The sequence below is a fragment of the Loxodonta africana genome, chromosome 17 (genome assembly GCF_030014295.1).
Source record: "Loxodonta africana isolate mLoxAfr1 chromosome 17, mLoxAfr1.hap2, whole genome shotgun sequence".
NCBI lineage: Eukaryota > Metazoa > Chordata > Mammalia > Proboscidea > Elephantidae > Loxodonta > Loxodonta africana.
The window spans coordinates 58,384,853-58,408,901 of record NC_087358.1 but is presented as its reverse complement, the minus strand read 5'-3'; the positions used below and the strand labels follow the sequence as shown (position 1 = coordinate 58,408,901).

At 42.6% G+C, this 24,049-nt stretch overlaps 1 pseudogene; it reads left to right on the top strand.

Moving 5' to 3' along the window:
• Positions 1–21,109: 21,109 nt before the first annotated feature.
• Positions 21,110–23,670, top strand: LOC135227967 (protocadherin-8-like; annotated as a pseudogene).
• The last annotated feature ends 379 nt before the right edge of the window (positions 23,671–24,049 follow it).

The following is a 24,049-nucleotide window of genomic DNA, read 5'->3' as shown; positions in this document are numbered from 1 at the left end:
ACAGCACAGACTGAGGGCTGGGAGGGAGCCGCACCGCAGGCACAGGGAATAGCATGTGCAAAAGCACAGAGGTGGGAAAGAATAAACCAATTCTAGGGAAATATCGTATCTGGTTTAGCTGTAGCATAAACCATGGTGGAGTGCAAGATGGTGCATAGTGGGAAGATAGGTAGGGCTGAATTCATGAACCTAAAGCTGAATCCTGTTCTAGAGGTGCGGCAGTAACGAAATGTTTTTGATCAGGGAATGATGCAATGATAATTTTTATTTAATAGCCCCTTAAAACTTGTAAAATATTTAAGCCTTGTAATAAGTTTAAAACTTAACCTTTGTGTAAGATGTAAGTCTACATATTTTCTTCAGTTTTCACACCACCAAATAAATACATTATTAATAGGTATATGACAGTTATTAAAGGAGAATGGAGTAAACCCTGGAGGCAAACAGGAACCCTTGAGAATTCTACACCTGCCACCCAATCACAGCTAGGGATTTGATGGTTTAACTGACCTGTTGTTAGCTGCCCTTGAGTTGGCCCTGAATCATGGTGACCCCATGCACAACAGAACAAAACATTGCCTGGTTCTGCACCATCCCCATGATTGGTTTTGTTTGCAGATCGGACTGTTGTAATCCATAGAGTTTTCATTTGCTGATTTTTGGAAGTAGATCGCCAGGTCTTTTTTCCTAGTCTGTCTTAATCTGGAAGTTCCACTGAAGCCTTTTCAGCGTCATAGCAACACATAAGCCTCCACTGACGGATGGTAGCCCATGAGGTGAATTGCCTGGGGCTTGAACCCAGGTCTCCTGCACGGAAGGTGAGAATTCTACCACTAAACCACCACTGCCCTCGCTAGATTGACCGAGAAGATTTTAAAAAGCTCATATGGAAATAAAAAGAACAAGCAGAGGAAGGAGTGTTCGTTCCACAGTTTTTGCGTTGGTCAGGCCCTTCTCTGCTCTCTCAGCATGAGAAAGGACGCTAATTCCCTTCCTCCAAGCTCCTTTGATGAGGACAGAAGCTATTTTGTAAAGCTGTCAGCTGTCCTGGATAAGGGACATAGATAAAGCAGCCAGAAACAAGAGAAACAGATAAGAGGTACATTCTAGGGTGTGAGAGGACTTATTCAGCTAAGATTAAAAGGAGACAGGAGGAGGGTTTGCGGAGGGTGAGTTGACTGTGTGGAATTTTCATCTGCAGATGACAGCAGTGTTAGAGACACAAAATAAGTCAACAAAGACATCCAATGACTGAGGAAGAGACAAAGACAAGGAAAGAGCAAATACAGCTGGACATAGGACGATTCCTATCAGGAGTGATTGCATTTATCAGGGGATGGTGTCCTGGAGGGAAAGGGGAATTATAGCCAAGCTTTCTGCTCCCGCCTCTCAGGCCTTGCTAACTAAGACATTCTTTATTTCCACCATTTGGTGAGTTAACCAGTTCCCTTAAGAAGGAAAAAATCAGTCTTAGAAGAAATACAACCAGAGCTCCTTAGAAGCACCGGTGGTAAGATTAGAGCATGCTTACTTTGGATACATCATCAAGAAAAAACCAATCATTAGGTCTTCTTGTTTGGTAAAGAGGAGGGTCAGCAAAGATGAGGGACACTCTTGAGAACATAGATTTACACAATGGCTACAATGATGAACTCAAACATTTCAATCATCGTGAAGATGGTACAGGACCAGGCAACGTTGCCATGAGTCAGAGCTGACTTGGCAGAAAATAACAGCAAGGATAACATAAGGAAAATAGCTCAAAAATGATATAATTGCTAGATCCGGTAATAAGTCAGGTCTTGGAGAGAGAGATCTGCATTCCTCAGTCAAGCATGGATATAACTTCTTATATCCTGACAACCTGTGGGATAAATTTAACCTTCCCCAACACATTTAAAGGCATAATTTCAATTAAAAACTCCTATCAGAAAAGGGTCACAATGGCCATGATCTGTAGCACATAAGTATATCCTGTTGTTCGGATGATGCAAAGACTCTGTAGGCATCCTGATTGAGGCAAGTGTTTCCAGGGCAGCCCATGTGTCCTCATCCTATTCTGGTCACAAGGATGGTCTCTCTTGGCCTTTGTCCTCCGTGACCACATCTGAGGTAGGCATCTCAGAAGATGTTCCAGGAGCTTTGCCAAGGTAACAGGCCTTTTTTTTTGTTGGGGTTTCAGCAACTGTAGTCTCTTGTTTGCTTGGGAAAACTTAGTATCTATTTGTATTTAATCAACTTCATGTTCAAAGGTGGAGACAGTGTTTGAATTTACTCCCCAGCCTGGGGATTTCCATCTCCTAGCAACAGGCCTAGATGCTCAGCTCAAGGCCTTTGCCCTCAGTCTAAATGATTTCCACCTGTGCCTCTTCAGGGCACTCAAACAATTTCTTGGGATGGTGGGAGGGGGTCACAGTTAACATGCCTCTTTGCCCTCAGGTCACATCGTAGGGGATACCTTTTTATCATGGGATAATTGTAATTTTTCTTAAGTTGGACAAGTCAAACATAAGGGGAATTTAGGAGGGCAATGGGTTTTGGGTGTGGCTCATGGTTCTCTGAAGCCTCACTCTTATCTCTTTGATTATTCCTTGCCTGCGTTTTCTTGCTCTAACTTTAGTTTGGTAGAGAAAATTTTGCTTTTTCTGCCCTGCAAAGCTTCACATTGCTAACCATTAGCCATCTTGGATTGTTAGCCTCAGTCAGAAAGGGACATTGATATTATATTTCCCTCTCTGTTTGCTTTCAGACGGGCTGTCTTCATTTGGAGATTTCCTTTTATGTATAAATGTACTGTCTAGTTTTAACAGACACAGGATATGAGTCCCAAAATATGAATAGCAGTTTACCAGCTGCTGTTCAAACACATAACAAGAATGTAGGTCAGCCTCTCATCTTCGTGTAGATAGGCCCCACTGACTTCCTACCTGGGTCCCCTCAGCTAATCACACATTGTAAAGTCTATTACTTACAATTTCTCTCCCCATTTTGGAAACTGTGATTATTTAGGCTGCGAGTGACAGAAATCCGAACACTAATTGAGTGTTTGGGGAACATAAAGGGGAAACTTTTTTTTTTTTTATTGTATTTTAGATGAAGGTGTACAGAAAAAAAAAACTAGTTACTCATTAAGCAGTCAGTACATGCATTGTTCTATGACATTGGTTAACAATCCCATGACATGTCAACATTCTCGGGTTCCTTATTACCAGCTTTCCTGTTTCCTCCTGCCTCCAATCCCTGTCCCTGGGATGGTGTGCCCCTTTAGTCTTGTTTTATTTTATGGGCCTGTCCAATCTTTGGCTGAAGGGTATACCTCAGGAGTGACTTCATTACTGAGCTGAAAGGGTGTCTGGGGACCACACTCTCAGGGTGTCTCCAGTCTCTGTCAGGCCAGCAAGACTGGTCTTTCTTTTTGAGTTAGAATTTTGTTCTACATTTTTCTCAAGCTCTTCCAGGACCCTCCGTTGTGGTACTAGTCAGAGTAGTCAGTGGTGGTAGCTGGGTACCATCTAATTTTACTGGACTCAGTCTGGTGGAGGACCTGGTAGATGTGGTCCATTAGTCCTTCGGACTAATCTTTCCTAAAGGGGGACCTTTCTAGTTCATTTAAATAACAAGTTCAGTGGCAGATCAGGCATGGCTGGGTATAATTACTCAGTCCCATCTTAAATTTTCTTTGAAAAATGCTAACTTTACTCTCAGCTTAGCACTCCCAACCTGATGGTCTCCTATTCTAGCTTACATCTTCTTAGCTCAGCAACTCCAGGGTAAAAAGATGTGTCTTTCCGAGATATTGCAGCAATAATGCTGGATCTGATGCCCACTGGTCCTGATTGTCCTGGATTGGGGCATATGTACCTACTTGAATCAATCCCTGTAGCTGGGAGAATGGAATGCTGTACTTTGGCTAAGCCTGGGCCACATGGCCATCCTAGCACCAACAGTGGGGGTCAATCACGGACTGAGATTGATGAAGGGATGTGTTCTCAAAAGAAAATTGAGTGCTGGAAAGGCAAAACAACAAATGTCCTACACGTCCTAATAGGTCAGTATTGAAACTGACTCAAGAAACCACTCTTGTTGCCTGTGGCTGGGGCAAGTCTCTCATCTTATTCAATAAGTCTCACTTATTGCATGAGTCTCACGTAATATGTAAATTGTATACCCTAAGCCTATAATCCTTTACTCAGTTCTCTAGTTTAGAATTAACACCCTTTTATGTGGTAAGTATTACAGAGAAGTCCTTGGATGGTGCAAATGGTTAAGGTGCTCAGCTGCTAACTGAAAGGTTGGAGATTCGAGTCCATTCAGAGGTACCTCTGAATAAAAGCCTGGCAATCTACTTCCCAAAATCGAAACATTAAAAACCCTATGGAGTACAGTTCTTCCATTCTGACACATATGGGCTCACCATGAATCGGAGTTGAATTGAGAACAACTGGCTAATTACACGGACATGGCTTAGGGATGATGGGACTATGCCCAGTGTTCCACAAATACTGATAAGCCCCCTTCATGTGACAGCACGGTAGTAGGCACTGAGTATACACTTTTGATGAAGACATGGTTCATACCCTGGAAGGACTCATAACAGGAGTAAGAAATATATCTTTAAATAAATTCAAAAATCGCAATGCAATATGTAAATCCCTGTTATAACAAAGGACGCAACGCAGTGGTCTTTTGAGACCTAAAAATGTGCTAGGCACTAGGCTTTTTTTCTCTTCCCATATTTTCTCATTTAAATCTCACAGGAATTCCTCAGGAATTCCTGGAGGACACTGAGGTTCAGAGAAATGAAGTCTTCTTCTTTTGATCATCCAGCTAGTAAGTAGCTGGAAACTTTGGGTGTACAGAAAAGGTAGCACTATTCTTTAAGCCATTTAATAGCTTTGGAATAATTTATTTGTTTCATTTCTCCCATGTACTAGAGCTTATCTGTCATGAAGTCCTACCAATTCTTCCTTTGCAATGTTCCTAAGGTTTTCACCCTATATCCCTTCCAAAACATTGTTCAGGCCTTCACCATCTTATACTTAGATTGTTACTGGCTTTCTTCTTGCTTCCAGTTTCTCTCTACTTCATTCTGCTATGAGGTGGGTTTTTGAAGTAGGCAAAAGTTGCATACCATAGAATATGGCCTTGATCATTCATATGACAAATATTTACTATGAGCCAGTCATTGTGCTGGATGCTGGATTTATAGCTTCAACTGAAATGTAATCCTCTTGAAGGGTTTCACCAATGTTTAGGGGGTGGTAATCACCTCAATTATTTGCTGTAGTAAAAGTGCACTGTTTTAGTCATTTAGTGCTGCTGTAACAGAAATACCACAGGTGTATAACTTTAACAGAGAAATTTATTCTTTCACAGTCTAGGAGGCTAGAGGTCCAAATTCAAGGTGCCAGCTCCAGAGGAAGGCTTTCTTTCTCTTTCAGCTCTTGGGGGAAGGTCCTTGTCATCAATCTTCTTCTGTTGTAAGGGCTTCTCAGCACAGGAACCCCGTGTCCAAAGGATGCGCTATTCTCCTGGCTCTTGTTTCTTGGTGGTATGAGGTTCCCATATTTCTCTGCTCGCTTCTCTCTTTTATATCTCAAAAGAGATTGACTTAAAATGCAACCCGATCTTGTAGATTGAGTCCTGCCTCATTAAAATTACTGCTGCTAACCCCAACTTATATCCTTGCCACATGTAAAACACATTCACCCCATCGTATCATAGCAAAAGTCTTAAATCAACTCAAGTCCAAAATCCAAAAATTCCTCTTTATCTGTGAAATCTAGAATACAAGTTATCTGCTTCCAAATACAATGGTGGAACAGGAACAAGCTAGACATTTCCATTACAAACGGGAGAAACTAGAGGGAAAGATGGGATAACAGGCACCAAGCAAGTCAGCAGAACACATTACATTAGCCCTCAAGGCTTAAAAATAATCCTCTGTTGTCTGAGACCATTTACGCAATGGCCCTGCCCTCCAGACTTTGGGGGTTGGCCATACTCTTCAGATTCTGGGTGGAGACTCCTAGGCCCTGGGCTTCAGTTCCGCCTTCCAGGCCCAGTGGAATGGTAACTCTGCTCCCTTGAATTTGGGCATCCCCATTCTCCCAGTCCATTTGAGGGGTGACTCTACCCTTTGAGACCTCAGAGGTCATGGCTCTATCCTTTGAGACTGAGGCAGCTCTGTTTCCTGTGTTCCTTGTCTCTTCAGCTTCTGCTTCTGGGTTCCTTGGCCTCTTGGCCCCTCAGGCCTAGCTGCTTCTTCCCTGCTTGTACAAGTGTTCCAAAGCTTTTCAGCTCCACCAATAAGTGCCTGGAGGCACTCCGCTCTGCCAGGGGGCCTCCTTTGCAAAGGCGCTCAGCTCCTTTCCTCCATGGGTCAGCTCCAGTGCTGTCTCGTGCTGGTCTCCTGGTTCTGCTGCTGCCATTTCTCTGATTCTGCTTCTCACCATCTGCACTATCTCCAGTGTAACAGCTCTCCTCATTTCCTTCTGAATTGTCACCAGAATTGTCTTTGATGTTCATGATTCCACCAACAGTCTCTTCAAGGCAATCTAGGCTTCTACTACTAAAAAAAAATCTCCCAAACTAAACCTGTAGCCATAGACTCGATTCCAACTCATGGCGACTCTATAGGACAGAGTAGAACTGTCTCATAGGGTTTCCAAAGAGCAGCTGGTGGATTTGAACTCCTGACCATTTGGTTAGCAGCCAAACTCTTTAACCACTGCACCACCAGGGCTCTTAAGCTTTTACTATTAGGCACTTTAAAACTCTTCCAGCCTCTATCCATTCAGAGTTTCAAAACCACTTCCCCATTATAGGTATCTGCTAGAACAACACCTTACTCTCTTGAACTAAATTCTGTCTTAGTTACCTAGTGTTGTTATAACAGAAATACCACCAGTGGATGGGTCTAACAAACAAGTTTATTCTCTCACAGTCTAGTAAGTGTCAGCTCCAGGGGAAGGCTTTCTGTCTCTGTTGGCTCTGGAGGAAAGTCCTTGTCATCAATCTTTGCCTGCTCTAGGAGCTTCTCAGTGCAGGAACCTTGGGTCCAAGGGATGTGCTCTGCTCCTGGCGTTGCTTTCTTGGTAGTACGAGTTCCCCCTGTTTCTCTGCTCCCTTCTGTCTTTTAGATCTCAAAAGAGATTGATTTAGGACAAAACCTAATCTTGTGGATTGAGCCCTGCCTCATTAACATAACTGCCTCTAATCCTCCCTCATTAACATCATAGTGGGAGGGTTTACAATGCATAGGCAAATCACATTGGATGGCAAAATGGAGAACAATCACATAATGCTGGGAATCATGGCCTAGCCAAGTTGACACACATTTTGGGGGGACACGATTCAATCCATAACATATACATCCTTGACATCTTACTCCACAAACCTCAGTGGTTTCTCACTGTTGCCTGAAAAATGTCTAAACTCTTTAGTCAGCATCAAAGTCTTTCTCAACTGTATTACCTAATCAGATGTATCTTTTTTTACCATTCTTCCCGAGCGATCCACTCCAACCAACTGGTGTACCTGGTCTTTGTAAAAGGCCCTGTGTCTGCCCTTTTCCACAGCTTACTCACATCAATCCCAGGTCCTCACCATCCCTGGCAGTCTTGGATGGCTGTGATCTCACCTGTAAACTCTAAGATCATTTCTAATTTGTACTTGATATAACTTCCTGTGTGTGATTTGGCACTTGTGACCTTCTGTGAACTCTGATTTTGTTTGTTTGTTTAATGTTTAATATCTCCTAGCTAGGCTGTGAGCTTTATTGTACCACCAATCCTCAAATAACTATCTGTTGATAAAGGGCTTGAGGGTCTGATTATTGGTTGACATGAGTTTTTGTGCAAAATAGGCAAAGGGAATCCAGTGAAGAGGAAAAAAGATACAGATAAAATAAGGCATAGATGAAAAATTACTACTCACTCTTTCTTTTTTTCCCCTTGCTTTCCTACATACTTTGACATATATTGGAGAGTCTCCCCTCTGCAAGGGGATAGGCATTCAAAGTATGATCCTTGAGCCAATGACTGCAGGTCAAATATTGAAGTCAATCTCACTGTCTCAATTTTGGTATTTGCGGCATCCCTTAACCAAAATGGTAAAATGTTTTTCATTATTGATTGATTTACTTTCCTTCATGCAGAGATACTAATAAAAAGAGGAGTTTAAGAACTAGCTTTATGCAATATTTTGAAACTACATAGTCCTTTTTTCTTTTAATTTTATTGTGCTTTAGGTGAAAGTTTACCATTTAAGGGAGTTTCTCATTCCAAAATTTATACACATACTATTTTGAGACATTGGTTGCAATCCCCACAATGTGACAGCACTCTCCTCCTTTCAACCCCAGATTCCTTATGTCTGTTCATCCAGCTTTCCTGTCTCTTCTTGCCTTTTTGTGTTGTTTTTGGTCAGGATTTGCCCATTCAGTCTCGTACTTTGAACTATGACTTTGCCATGGTCAAGTTGTGCTGTCTTCCCCTATATTGTGTGTTGTCTTTCCCTTCACCAAAGCTGACACTTGTCTAGTATCTAGTTAGTGATTTTCCCTTCTGATCCCTGCTCACCCTCGTAACCATCAAATAATTTTTTTCCCTACGTGTAAACCTTTTCTTGAGTTTTTATAACAGTGGTCTCATATAATATTTGTCTTTTTGGGATTGACTTATTTCACTCAGCATAATGCCCTCCAGATTCATCTATGTTGCGAGATATTTCATGGACTCATCAATTGTTCTTTATTACTTTGTAGTATTTCATTGTGTGTATGTGCCATAATTTGTTTATCTACTCATCTGTTGATGGGCACTTTGGTTATTTCCTTCTTTTTGCTATTGGGAATATTGCTGCAATAAATATGGGGGGTATGCGTGTGTCTCTTTGTGTGACAGCTCTTACTTCTTCAGGGTGTATTCCTAGGAATGGGATGCTGGATCATACGGTATTTCTAGTTTTTTAAGGAGGCACCATATTGTTTTTCATCGTGGTTGTACCCCTTTACATTCCCACAAGCAGTGCATAAGAGTTCCAATAACACTGCAACCGCTCCAACATTTATCATTTGCTGTTTTTGTTTGTTTGATTAGTGCCAGTAATGTTGGGGTAAGATGGCATCTCATTGTAGTTTTGATTTGCATTTATCTAATGGCTAATGAGCATGAGCATTTCCCTATGTGTCTGTTAGCTGCCTGAATGTCTTCTTTGCTAATGTGTCTGTTCATATCTCTTGCCCATTTTTTTAGTTGGATTATTTGTATTTTTGTTGTTGAAGTGCTGAAGTATTTTGTATATTTTAGAGACTTGAAGCTTGTCAGATATGTCATAGCCAAAACTTTCTTCCCAGCCTGTACGTTCTCTTTTACTCTTTTGGTGAAGTCTTTTGATGAGCATAAGTGTTTAATTTTTAGGAGCTTCCGGTTATCTAGTTTCTCTTCTGGTGTTTGAGCACTGTTAGTTATGGTTCGTATTGTATTTATGCCATGTATTAGGACCCAGCATTGTCCTTCTTTTTTCTTCCATGAGCTTTATCATTTTAGATTATATATCTAGGTCTTTGATCCATTTCGAGTTGGTTTTTGTGTATGATGTGAAGTATAGATCCTGTTTCATTTTTTAACAGATGGATATTCACTTGTGCCAGCATCATTTGTTAAACAGACTGTCTTTAATGGACTTTGCCCCTCTGTCAAATACCAGCTGCTCATCCCAGAACCCAGTGCCGTCGAGTCGATTCTGACTCATAGCGACCCTGTAGGACAGAGTGGAACTTCCCCACAGAGTTCCCAAGGAGCGCCTAGCAGATTCGAACTGCTGACCCTTTGGTTAGCAGCCGTAGCACTTAACCACTACGCCACCAGGGTTTCCTGCTCATAGATGGGTGGATTTTATGTCTGTGTTCTCAATTCTGTTCCACTGTTCTGTGTGACTGTTGTATCAGTACCAGGCTGTTCTGACTACTGTGGCTGTATAATAGGTTATAAGATCAGATAGTGTCAGGTCTCCCACTTTGTTCTTCTTTTTCAATAATACTTTGCTTATCCAGGATCTTTTTCCTTTCCATATGAAGTTGGCGGTTTGTTTCTCCAACTTGTTAAGAATGCTGTTGGAATTTGGATCACGATTGCATTGTATCTGCAGATCACTTTGGGTAGTGTTGACATTTTCATAATATTGAGTCTTCCTACCCATGAACATGGTATGTTTTTCCTCTTACGTAGATCTCTTTTGGTTTCTTGAAATAGTGTGTTTTTTTTGGTATAGGTCTTTTACATCCTTGGTTAAATTTATTCCTAAGTCTTTTATCTTCTTGAGGGCTATTGTAAATGGTATTGATTTGCTGATTTCCTTTTAAAAGTTCTTTCATTGATGTAGAGGAATCCAACTGATTTTGGTATGTTAGTCTTGTATCCTGCTACTTTACTGAAATCTTCTATTAGTTCCAGTAGCTTTCGTGTGGATTCTTTGGGGTTTCTATGTATAGGATCATATTATGTGCGAATAGGAATAGTTTCAACTCTTCCTTACTGTCATGGACTGGATTATGTCCCCCCAAAACTGTGTATCAGTTAGCTGGGCCATGATTCCCAGTGTTGTCCACCATTTTGTGATCGTAATTTTATGTTAAAGAGGGTCAGGGTGGGATTGTAACACCCTTACTAAGGTCACAACCCTGATTCAACATAAAGGAGTTTCCCTGGGGTGTGGCCTCACTACCTTTTGCCTTACAAGAGATAAAAGAAAAGGGAAGCAAGCAGAGAGCTGGGGACCTCACACCACCAAGAAAGCAGAGCTGGAAGCAGAGCGTGTCTTTTGGACCCCGGGTTCCTGTGTGGAGAAGGTCCTACTTCTGGGGAAGATTGATGACAAAGACCTTCTTCCAGAGCTGACAAAGAGAGAAAGCCTCCCCCTGGAGTAGATGCCCTGAATTTGGACTTCTAGCCTACTAAAAAAAGACTGTGAGAAATAAATTTCTCTTTGTTAAAGCCACCCATTTGTGGTATTTCTGTCACAGCAGTACTAGATGACTAAGACACTTACCCGTCTGGATGCCCTTTATTCCCTGTTCTTGCCGTATTGCTCTAGCTAAGGCTTCCAGCGGAATGTTGACCAAGAGTGGTGATAAAAAGTATCCTTCTCTGGTTCCCATTCTCAAGCGGAATACTTTCAGTCACTCTCCATTGAGCATGATGTTGGCCATTGGATTTGTATAAATGCCCTTTATTATGTCAAGGAATTTCCCTTCTATTTCTATTTTGCTGAGAGTTTTTATCAAGAATGAATGTTAGACTTTGTCAAATTCCTTTTCTGCATCTATTGAGTTGGCTGTATGATTCCTTTGTTTTATTTATATGGTGAACTGCACTGATTGATTTTCTAATGTTCAACAATCTTTGCATATGTGGTATGAATACCCTCGGTCATGATGTATTATTTTATTGATAAACTGTTGAATTCTATTGGGTAGAATTTTGTTGAGAATTTTTGTGTCTATACTCAAGAGGGATACTGGTCTGTAGTTTTTTTTTTTGGTGACTTTGCCTAGTTTTGCTATCAGGGTTATGCTGGCTTCATAGAATAAATTGGGGAGTATTTCCTCTTTTTCTATGCTCTGAAATAGTTTGATTAGTATTGATGTGAATTCCTCTTTGAAAGCTTGGTAGAACTCTCCAGTGATGCAACGTAGGCCAGGGCTATTTTTTGTCGGGAGTTTTTTTTTTTTTAATTACCTCTTCAATCTCCTCTTTTGTTATGGGTCTGTTTAGTTTTTCTACTGCACTTGTGTTAGTTTAGGAAAGTAAATGTAACTCTAGAAATGTGTCCATTTCCTCTAGGTTTTCAAATTTGTTGGAGTACAATTTTTCATAGTATTCTGTTATGATCCTTTTTATTTCAGTTGATTCAGCTGTGATATCATCCATCTCATTTCTTATTCAGGGTATTTGCTTCCTCTCCTGTTTTTCTTCAGTTTGGCCAATAGTTTGTAGATTTTGTTGATTTTTTCAAAGAAACAAGTTCTGGTCTTGTTGATTCTTCCCATTTTTTTTCTGTTCTCTATTTCATTTATTTTTGGTCTAGTTTTTATTATTTCTTTTCTTCGAATGCTTGGGGGTTTCTTTTGCTGCTCTCTGTTTGAGTTGGAGTCTTGATGTTATGATTTTAGCACTTTCTTCTTTTTTATTATGTGCATTTATTACTGTAAATTGACCTCTAATCACTGCTTTTGCTGTGTCTCAAAGGTTTTGGTAAGATGTGTTTTAATTCTCCTTTGATTCTATGATTTTTTTTTATTCCATCCTTGATTTCTTCTATTACCAAGTAGTTTTTAAGCGAGGCATTGTTCAGTTTCCATGTATTTTTTTTTTCCTTGTTATTCCTGATATTCATTTCTACTTTTATGGTGTTATTGTCAGAAAAGATGTTTTGTATTATATTGATGTTTTGGATTTTGTTGAGGCTTGCTTTGTGGCCTAAAATGTGGTCTTTTCTGGAGAATGTTCCGTGTGTGTTCGAAAAAAGTGTATACTTTGCTGCTGTTGAGTGTTCTGTATATGTCTAGAAGGTTGAGTTGGTTGATTGGCATTTAAATCTTCTGTATCTTTATTGAGTTTCTTTCTAGATGCTCTGTCTTTCACTGAACATGATTTGTTGAAGTCTCCTACTATTATTTTGGAATTATCTATTTCTCTCTTCAATGCTGTTAGAGTTCATTTATGTATTTTGGAGCCCTGTCATTGGGTTTGTATATATTATTATGGTTATGTCCTCCTAGCGTGTTGATTCTTTAGTCATTATATAGTGGTTTTCCTTAACCTTTATGGTAGATTTTACTTTAAAGTCTATTTTATTGGAGAGTAATATTGCCAATCTTGCTATTTTTTGGTTATTATTTGCTTGATATATGTATTTTTCCATCCTTTGAGTTTTAGTTTGCTTAATTTTTTTTTTCCTAAGGTGTATCTCTTGTAGATAGCATAAAATGGATCATGTTTTTTAATCCATTCTGCTATGTTCTGTCTCTTTACTGGTGTATTTAAGCCGTTTACATTCAGTGTAATTATTGATAGGTATGAGTTTTTTATGAGTTTACTACTGTCATTTCATTGTATTTTTTGTTTTTGTGGTGTTGATAGTTTCATTGTTCTGTTTCTGAGTTCTTGTTTATGGATTTTGTTTTCTTTTCTTTATTGTTGATTTTGTGTTTACTGAGTCTTTATGTTTTTCTTCTTTTTTATTTTGTTGGGCGGGCTTGTTAGTTTCCTTTGTGGTTACCTTAAGTTTTACCTTCATTTTCCTGGGTTTAAACCAGTCTTTACTTTCTTAATATCGCCTTGACTTTTTTGTTTTGACGTTGTTGTCATTTACATATAGACATCTCTGGTTCCCTATTTTCAATCTTTTAGCTTTGTTTTATTTTTGAGAATTCCCTATCTGGGTTGGTATCTGGTTGATCTGTCCTATGTCCTAATCTTGGATTGTTGTCTGATGTTGTTGGTTCTCTAACCAAAGAATTCTCTTTAATATTTCTTGTAATTTTGGTCTGGTTTTTACGTATTCCCTTAATTTCTGTTTATCTGGAAATGTCCTAATTTTGTCATCATACATGAGAGACAATTTTGCTGGATATAAAATTCTTGGCTGACAGTTTTTTTTTCCTTCAAGGCTTTACATATTTCATCCCATTGCCTTCTTGCATGCATGGCTTCTGCTGAGTAATCAGAGTTTAGTCTTTTTGATTCTCCTTTGTAGGTGGTTTCTAATTTTTTCCATAGCCGTTTCCAGGATTTGTTCATTGTCTTTGGTTTTGCAAGTTTGATTATGATATTTCTCAATGATTTTTTTGGGTGTCTATCTGGTATATTTTTTGTTGAGCTTCTTGAATGGATATTTTCTCATCTTTCATGGTACTAGGGAAGTTTTCTGCTGGTAAATATTCAGCAATTCTCTCTGCGTTTTCCATTAATCCCCCCATTCTGAAACTCCAGTCACATGTAAGTTTTTCCTCTTGATAGTGTCCCACATAATTCTTAGGCTTTCTTCATTTTTTTTTCAGTCATTTTCTGATTTTTCCCTTAACATATTGTTATAAAGGAATTTGTCTTCAGTCTCCCTAATTCTGTTTTCCATTGTCTCAATTCTGCTCCTATGTCCTTATACTTAGTTTTCTCATTTTGAAATTTTATTGTTAATCTTTTAGATTTCTAGTTTCTGTTTTTGTATGATTTACAGTAATCTATTTATTCTGTTGTTTTGCTCTTGTATTGTTTTCCTGCATTCTTCTATTGATTTTTCTCTGTTTTCTTTGGTTTTGTCTGTGTTTTCCCTGATCTCTTGGTGAACTCTGTGTATTAGTCTTTTGAATTTTTTTATCAGGTAGTTCCAGTGTCTTATCTTCATCCAGAAAGTTTTCTGGTGTTTATTTTAGTCTCTTGCTGGAGCCATCTTGTCCTTCTTTATGTAATTTGACATTGCCTGCTATCTCTGAGGCATCAAGAAGTTATATTTGTTTATTGTATGTCTGTTTGTTGCATCCTGAATTTTTGTTTTGTTTTGTTTTGATATATCCAAGTTGGCTGGTCATGTGTGCTACTCTGGTCGTTAATCTAACCAAGTCGAAGCCCTCAACTCCTGTCTCCAGGTGTGTGGAGCAGCTATTAGTTGTGTGAGCACGGGTGCCTGTTCACTGTTCTTCCAGTGCCCCTACCCGCCTTGTCCCAATGTGGACATGTTGTGCCAGCTCAGCCAGCAAGGTGCTGGTATGGGTGATTGGAGGTGCTGGAGGGCACTGCAAGCCCATGAGCCCCCTGTGCCAGTGGCTGGGAGAAGAGGCAGGTGCATCCATACTGGGACCGTTAGTTTCTGGCTTACAGGGCATGGTGGTATTGAATGCCATTGGACTGGTGTTGCAATGGGGGGGAGGATGGGTAAAGGGGAGGAAGTGCTTCCTGGCCCATAGAGCTCTGGTGCACAGGGGCTGGGGTGTGTGTGGTGGGTTGGGTGTGTACACTTTACTTTTGTAGGTCTGATATTATTCCTGGTTGACTCTGGAGGTGTGTGCAGAGTCACTCCTACTTAGCTGTACCAGCTGGGGTGGGTTTTGGCTGGGTATGCTGCTGCCTGCCTCAATATGTCTGCACTGTACATCTTAGCCTAGCAGGTTGCTGGTGATCCCTAATTTTCCGTTTCTACTGTTTTTGAATTGTCTTTCTTTCCACCCATGACTCAATCCAATTCTTCAAGTTTGTCTTTGATGCTTAAAGTTCTTAGATTGTCATATATAACTGATTTACTTGTTTTTTTTGGGTCTTTGTTGTAAAAGGGATGATACAAATTGTCTGACTAGTGCACCATCTTGGCTATTACCTAAAAATGCATAGTGTTGATAATGTTTTTATTAATATAATGATCCTTACAGCCCTGGTGGCAAAGTGGTTAAAAGCTCAGCTGCGAACCAAAAGGTCAATAGTTCGAATCCACCAGCCACTCTTTGGAAACTCTTTGGGGCAGTTCTACTTTGTTCTATTGAGTTGCTATGAGTCAGAATCGACTTGACAACAATGGGTTTTTTTTTTTTTTTAAGTGAAAACTAGGATCATTATGTTATTTAAATGAAGATTACTTTGTTTAAATCCTTATTTTATGTTTAGGGGAATTTCTGATTCTTGTTGATACTTTATAGTGGTTTTCTAGGTTAAAGCACTTTAGTTGATAAAATATCATTTGTTTGTATGCTACTCTTGTAGACAATATTTTGGCTGACATCAGGGCTGAATTATTTTCCCTGAAATCATTTCATAAAAAAAAAACAGAAATTTGCTGACAACTTTTCTGATAAATGTCTACACAGTCAAGACCTGATAACAAATTGGTTATGCAATGAGGTAACAGGAATGTGAGATAATGATACCTCCTTTGAGATAACTTAAAACAATTTCTGTTTTAGGGGCTCATACTGCTGAAGTCTGACTTTAGTTTTTTTCAAGGAGTGGTTTTAAAAGAGAAAATAGAAATAAAAAGCTGTTGGGTTGATCTGTTTTCTTTCAAACAGTCTTAATAGCTTCAATTTCTGGAACTTACTCCTTGACGACAGCAACATTGCACTTGATAATATTCTGCTCATTCATCTCCAAAATGTTTGTTCAGTAGAGAAATGAAAATGGGTCTCAGTATAGTACATAGAACGATTTTTTCTAAATGGCACTAAAACTATTTCTGGCCTGGGACATAGTTGTTCAAGGTCTTATAAAAGTTGACATTTTACTCTGACATGCAGATACCATTATCCAACCAAATTTGCACATCAGGAGCTTTTCTCTGGCTTATTTATTTATTTTTTCAAACATATGTTAACAATTTCATTAATAGCAAAGGAGAAACTTGCAAAGGCATGGATGCTATTCTGATTTAGAGGAGCAAATACTGTTTTTTCCAAGCATTCTGGTAAAAAGTTAGTTTGTATACAGCGTGCTTTAGTATATAAAGGGGCACATTGGTGTTATGCATTCAGCAAAAACAGAAACCTTTTCACTTACAGGATTGAAATCCAAATCCTGTTTTATACATTTGATTTCCTGACATTTGGGGGAAAACTGGTGTGTCTGGTGTTTTTGTTTTAGGAACAAAAGTGAACTCTGTAGGGAGATCACTAGCTCCCCACCCCCCTTTGATAACCAAATGGAGCAAGAGGAACAAATTACTGTTTTATTCACATTTTGGTCTCTACATGGTGGGGGAATCCCATACTCCCCCCATTGTTTGTTTCGCCTTATGTCTGATTCCAACAGAGACCAAAACTACATTTTACGGACTTATAGTTTGACAATATCCCAGCAAATGGGAAAATAAGCAACATAAAGCAAATTTCTGCCACAGTGCTTCTAATATTGCAACAGATTTTTATCTAACAGAGCCAACAGAATGGAACATGAGTGCACCAGCAGCTCAGGGCTGTAAACACAACTTCCTGATGACACATCCCTAGGGGGACAGATCATACAGTTTCTATATTATTCAGCTTGTCACTTTTTTTTTTTTCACTCTAGTGGCACAGAACTGATTTTTGCCTCAGAAAATGTCTCTTTCCTGAAACTCCAGCTGTCCTCCATTCATGAAGCAATGTTTTAATAAGGTGGTTGTTTACTATGAAGCAATGATAACACTAATAATGAATTGCTAACAGTATAGCACCTTCCTTATAGATAATGGTCTACTTGATGCCAAACAGCTGGAGGAAAACGGGGGGGGAATGCAATCAAGCATTCAAACATCATAGCTAGATGTTTCCAAACATAAGCGTCCAGATGTTTAGCGAAGTGGAGGTAATGTATTTGATTGCCTGCCTTTTTCATTTTTTACCTGAATCCTTTGATGTTGTGTTGACAGAGTCATGGACTGTTCATTTTCACTGTGCTGAGGGGTTTTTCTGATCATGAATGGCAACAACAATGCTGAAGACTAGCGGAGACCAGCCCTGGCAGGGATTGTGTGAGAAAAGAGGGAGAAGAGGAAGGGACGAAATTCAGACAGTGGTTATGTGGGTCCCTCTCCTGGCTAATATATACAGACACATGCACCTTTTTAAAGACATCAGCTGAATGTTTTCAGCCTTCAACTAAGGGGCTTAACTCAGCTACGAATTAAGAATTCCGGTGGGGGGATTGGATCCTCATGTCTTCTCTGAGACCCAGAGGCAAATAACCAGGGACTTCCTTGGAATTTTTTTTTTTTGCAAACTGTGTTTAATGTGCCAGTGAGTATACTGGATTAAAAGGAGCCTGGTCCCACTAAACTGAAGGAGAGCTGTTTCCTTTCTGAGATTGATACCTTATTGGACAAAATTTAAAATCAAAGGGAAACAAAATGAAACAGGCTCTCTTTTTAGGATCTCAGAATGCCCTACTGTTTTGGATTGAATTGTGTCCCCCCAAAATGTGTGTCAACATGGCTAGGCCATGATTCTCATGATTGTTCACCATTTTGTGACCTGATGTGATTTTCCTAGGTGTTGTAAGTCCTATCTCCATGATGTTAATGAGATGGGATTAGCCGCAGTTATGTTAATGAGGCAGGACTCAATGTACAAGATTAGGCTGTGTCTTAAATCAATTTTTTTTTTTGAGATATAAAAGATAGAAGTGAGCACAGAGACATGGTGAACTCATACCACCAAGAAACAAGAGCCAGGGGAATAGCCTGTCCTTTGGACCTGAGGTCCCTGTGCTGAGAAGCTCCTCATCTGGGGAAGATTGATGACAAGGACCTTCCCCAGAGCCAACAGTGAGAGAAAGCCTTCCCTTGGAACCTGCACCCTGAATTCAGACTTCTAGTCTCCTAAACTGTAAAGGAATAAATTTCTCTTTGTTAAAGCCATCCCCTTGTGGTATTTCTGTTAAAGCAGCACTAGATAACTAAGACACGTACTGAAATCAACTCAGGCATTCCAGTGCGCTTCTCTGATATTAGCTACTGGTACTTATAACTAGAGTCACTGCCAAACTTTCCACTAAATTAAAACTGCTGCAAATTATGTATCGCATCAAAGGTAGTTCAGTTGCAGAACTGGATTCATAGGTCCTGGCTCTAAGATAAGTGCAACTCCTTCCTAAGAGCAAAAGAAAAAAATAGTCATTTACGAACATATCCCTGCAGGAATCAATAAGGTTACAGATCGCATAGGAGCCCGGAATAGCCTGGGCGTATGAGTAACTGAGCCTGGTCACTGATTTTATTCAAGATGATTAGTTAAAGGACACTCTGCACTGATGACAACTCCATGGCATAGGGAACAATGCCATCATTAACATGTGGGGCTGTTTAGCATTTAGAACACTTCACACATAAAGAGAACTTCACCCAGGACTATTTACTGTGCTTTAGACCGAAGGCTTAATGTTTCTTGAGCCTTCAGCCTATCAGGCTACCCGGGGTTTTCTTCAGCCAGGGGCTTTGGAAAATCACTGGAGTCTAGCAATTTTCTAACAAGACTGACTGAAATATATTTCCCCAAATCTTTTTCTTATCCTTTACTATCCCTTACAGTGGGTTATGGCTAACAAACCACCCTGTCAGACACTGGTCCTTCACATGTAAGTAATTACTGACGTAAAGGAGATGAAGGGGCTGAAATTTCGTCATTAATGGTTTCGTTGGTTTAGAAAAGCTATTTAGAAATGATTACTTTGGAAAACAGTTCTTCTGTGTTTAAGCATTGCCTAATACTGGAGAAACTGTCCCGCCAGAGTCTTTCCATGCAGGAAATAACCCAGCATAAATGGATATAACTGTGGGTGGCAAAGGGTGCACTGCACTGAGCCTATATGCGTTCATTTCAAAATGGTAAAGAAGAGCAGTTATGCCTCTATCTGAGGAATATGTAAGTGTGCTCAGGGGAGACTAAGGGGGCTGTGGATCCCCTGCTCTTATAATCAAAGTGAGAGACAGAAACACTGGGAAAGCAAGTGGGAATCATTTTTAGAGTGCAAACCTCTATAGGGATCTTAATGACCTCCTGCACTGCTGGGCTCCACGGGTCCATCTCTGAGCCCTCTTAAGGGAACAGCATGACCTGAGGCCCGGGAGCTGCGGATTGGCCTGAATGGACGCTTTATTTACATACACTTCTCTGTAACCTCTGGGTAGCACTCAGAAGAAGACCGCCTAGGCCTGGGGCAGAGAAAAGAGATTACAGGGAGGAAAGGAGTTAACAGTGGGGTACATTAAAGAGGGCAAGTGTCTCCTGACTCTACACTCAGGAGGGTTGCAGAAGGCTGGAAGTGTGAATGCAGAGCTTGTGATCCGGCTTTTCTCTTTGAGGAAAAAAGATGACTTTTTTAGCTATGACATTTCTGATCAGCGCCTGATCTCTAAAATCTACATGATACTGCAAAAACTCAACTGCAAAAAGACAAATAAAAAATTAAAAAATGGGCAAAAGATATGAATAGACACTTCACTGAAGAAGACATTGAGGTAGCTAACAGATATATGAGGAAATGTTCACAATCACTAACCATTAGAGAAATGCAGATCAAAACTACAATGAGATTCCATCTCACTCCAACAAGGCTGGCATTAATCCAAAAAACACAAAATAATAAATGTCGGAGAGGCTGTGGAGAGACTGGAACACTTCTACACTGCTGGTGGGAATGTAAAATGGTACAACCACTTTGGAAATCGATTTGGTGCTTCCTTAAAAAGTTAGAAATAGAACTACCATTTGATCCAGCAATCTCACTCCTTGGAATATATCCTAGAGAAATAAGAGCCTTTACATGAACAGATATATGCACACCCACGTTTATTGTAGCACTGTTTATAATAGCAAAAACATGGAAGCAACCAAGGTGCCCATCAATGGATGAATGGATAAATAAATTATGGTATATTCACACAATGGAATACTACACATCAATAAAGAATAGTGAGGAATCTGTCAAACATTTCATAACATGGAGGAACCTGGAAGGCATTATGCTGAGTGAAATTAGTCAGTTGCAAAAGGTCAAATATTGTATAAGACCACTATTATAAGAACTTGAGAAATAATTTAAACTGAGAAGAAAACATTCTTTTGTGGTTACAAGAGGGGGGAGGGAGGGAGGGTGGGAGAAGAGGTGTATTCACTAATTAGATAGTAGATAAGAACTACTTTAGGTGAAGGGAAAGAGCACACAATGCAGGGGAGGTCAGCACAACTGGACTAAACCAAAAGCAAAGAAGTTTCCTGAATAAACTGAATGCTTCGAAGCCCAGCGTAGCAGGGGCAGTGGTCTGGGGACCATGGTTTCAGGGGACATCTAAGTCAATTAGCATAATAAAATCTTTTAAAACATTCTGCATCCCACTTTGAAGAGTGGCGTCTGGGGTCTTAAACGCTAGGAAGCAGCCATCTAAGATGCATCAATTGGTCTCAACCCACCTGGATCAAAGGATAATGAAGAACACCAGGGACACAAGGTGATTACGAGCCCAAGAGACAGAAAGGGCCACATGAACCAGAGACGACATCATCCTGAGACCAGAAGAACTAGATGGCACCCGGCTACAACAGATGACTGCCCTGACAGGGAACCCAACAGAGAACCTCTGAGGGAGCAGGAGAGCAGTGGGATGCAGACCCCAAATTCTCATAAGACCAGGCTTAATGGTCTGACTGAGACTGGAAGGACCCTGGTGGTCATGGTCCCCAGCCCTTCTGTTGGCCCAGGACAGGAACCATTCCCGAAGCCAACTTTTCAGACATGGATTGGACTGGACGATGGGTTGGAGAGGGATGCTGATGAGGAGTGAGCTTCTTGGATCAGGTGGACACTTGAGACTATGTTGGCATCTCCTGCTTGGAAGGGAGATGAGAGGGTGGAGGGGGTTAGAAGCTGGCGAAAAAGACGCAAGAGAGTGGAGCGAGACAGTAGGCTGTCTCATTAGGGGAAGAGTAATTGGGAGTATGTAGCAAGGTGTTTTTTTTTTTAGCAAGGTGTATTTTTTTTTTATATGGGTTTTTGTGTGAGACTGACTTGATTTGTAAACTTTCCCTTAAAGCACAGTAAAAATTACTTAAAAAAAAAAAAAGATGTCTTGTCGGAGGCTTGAATTTCCCGCTGGCAATTTACACAGGGTTGGAGTGGAGTCCTGGCTTCTGCTGGCGACAGGGTCTCTCACCAAAACTGTGAATTTTTATGAGGAAGAAATTCCCAGCACCTTCATTGGTGTTCTGTTTCACCACTCTAGTTTAATTCCCAGAGCGAGGCACCAAGCCAGTTAAGTCTGATGAAGCGGTTCAACGGTTTGCTGATCCTGGTGCGAGTGGACAAGTACGAGTAGCTGATGGTCAGGGACGCTGGCCTGAACCGCGAGCGGCTGTGTAGCTGGGCTCAGCAGTGAGTGCAGGCCTTCGACGTGGTCAGCTTTTCGAAGGAGCAGTTCCGACCGGTGCACCTAGAGGTGGAGGTGAAGGATGTCAACGACCACGTGCCGCGCTCCCCCTTGCCCCAGATCCGGGTGGAGCTGTCCGAGGGTGAGGCCGCGGGCACGTGCATCCCCCTGTAGGCGCCAGTGGACTAGGACGTGGGCGCCAACGGGCTGCAGAGTGTGCGCCTGGCATAGCCCCACAGCGGGTTCCTCTTGGAGCTGCAGACGCACGTGGACGGAGCCCTGTGTGCCGTTCTGGTGTTGCTGCAGGAGCTGGACCGCAAGAGCCAGGCCACCTACAGTGTGGCGCTGGTATCCCAGGACGGAGGCCGCCCGCCATGCTCCGCCACAGCTGCCCTCAGCTTGCGCGTGCTGGACGCCAACGACCACAGCCCAACCTTCCCGCAGGGCGCAGTAGCCGAGGTGGAGCAGGCGGAGGACGTGCCGGTGGGCTCGCTGCTTCTCGACTTGGACGCCGCCGACCCCGACGAGGGCCCCAACGGCGAAGTGGTGTTCTCCTTTGGCGCCCGAACCCGGTGCGAGGCGCGCCGCCTCTTCCTGCTCGACCCGCCCTCCGGCCGCCTCACCCTGGCGGGGCCAGTGGACTACCAGCGACAGGACACCTACGAGCTAGACGTGCGGCGCAGGACCGCGGTCTGGGGTTACGCGCGGCTATCTGCAAGGTTATCGTGCGTTTCCACGACGTAAACGACAACGCTCCCCACATCGCCACCACCCAGCTGACTGCCCCGAGCGCGCCCGCCACGTCGCCCTTCTCCGCGGCGGCCGCCGCTCTCGGGGTAAGGGGTCGGGGGCGGAGGCGACTTTGTCGGGGTGGGAGGGGACGAGGAAGGATCCCGGACGCCCGAAGCCTGCTCCACCTCCTGGTGCCAGAGGATGCAGCGAGAGAACGCCCGGTGGCACTGGTCAGCACCTCGGACAGGGACTCGGGCGCCAGCGGGCTGGTGCGCTGCGCCCTCTACCGGCACGAGCACTTTAGGCTGCAGCCGGCCTTAACACCGGCAGCTACCTGGTGGTGACCACAGCGTCGCTGGCCGAGAGCGTATCGCTGAGCACAACCAGACGTTGATGGCAGAGGACCGCGGCGCCCTCCCCCCCGCCCCTGCGCACCGCGGAGCTTTTCACGCTGCCAGTCTACGAGGAGGTGTAGATGCGCCAGAGCCACACTCTTGGCTCCTACCTGGCCACGGTAGCCGTCTGGGACCCGGACCTGGGACGCAATGATCAGGTCACCTACTGGCTGCTAGAAGCCAAGCTGGGTCGCGCCAGGGGTGCCGTGTCCACGTACGTCTCGGTGCAGCTGCTTGTGGAAGACCAGAACGACCACCCGCCCCGGCTGGTGGCACCTCAACTCTCCAATGGTTCAGCCCAAGTGCCTCTGCCCTGGGGTGTGTTCCTGGGCTGCTGGTGACCCTAGTGCAGGCGCGGGACGCGGACGAGGGTGCAAACTCCTAGCTGACTTACACTCTTCTCAGCAATGACGGCAGCCCTGGGGCATTAGTGCTGCACCCGGTCACAGGAGAACTGTTCATTAAGCGCCGCCTCTCCCCGCAGGCCGCCGGCGCGTTCGCTGACCGTGGTCGTCGCGGTACAGGACGGAGGCCGGCCGGCCCTGTCGTGCACTGCAGCTCTGCTCTGGTGCCCGCAGGCCCGGCGCCACCTGGCGGAAAGGTGGTGCTAGTGCCGCAGCCGCCGCCGCAGCCGCCACGAGAAAGAGAGGGACCCTGAACAGTGCCAGGAGCAGGGTGGCAGCCTGACCTCTCCGTGGTCTTGATCAGTGTTCTGGTCGGCGGGTGTGGCCTTTGCTGGTGACCATCGTTACCGCGGTTGCTCCTGCCAACTTGCGGCCAGGACTTAAAGGAAAGAGCTTTGCAAACACAGCTCTTGCAGGTTCTAGGTGAAGGGTAATCAGGCTGGTCCAAGTCGCCAAAGATCAGGGACAGACTCTGGGGCCTTCATTCGAGGTTCTCCACAGAGACATAAACGCTTACTATCTCTGCAGAGGTCCAGGACATTCAGTTTGCGGAAGTTTCCCAGTAGGGTATCCCTAAGCTCTTCACCCCAGGAGAGGAGCAGGATCCCCTGGGCCCAGGTAGAGCACCCCCAG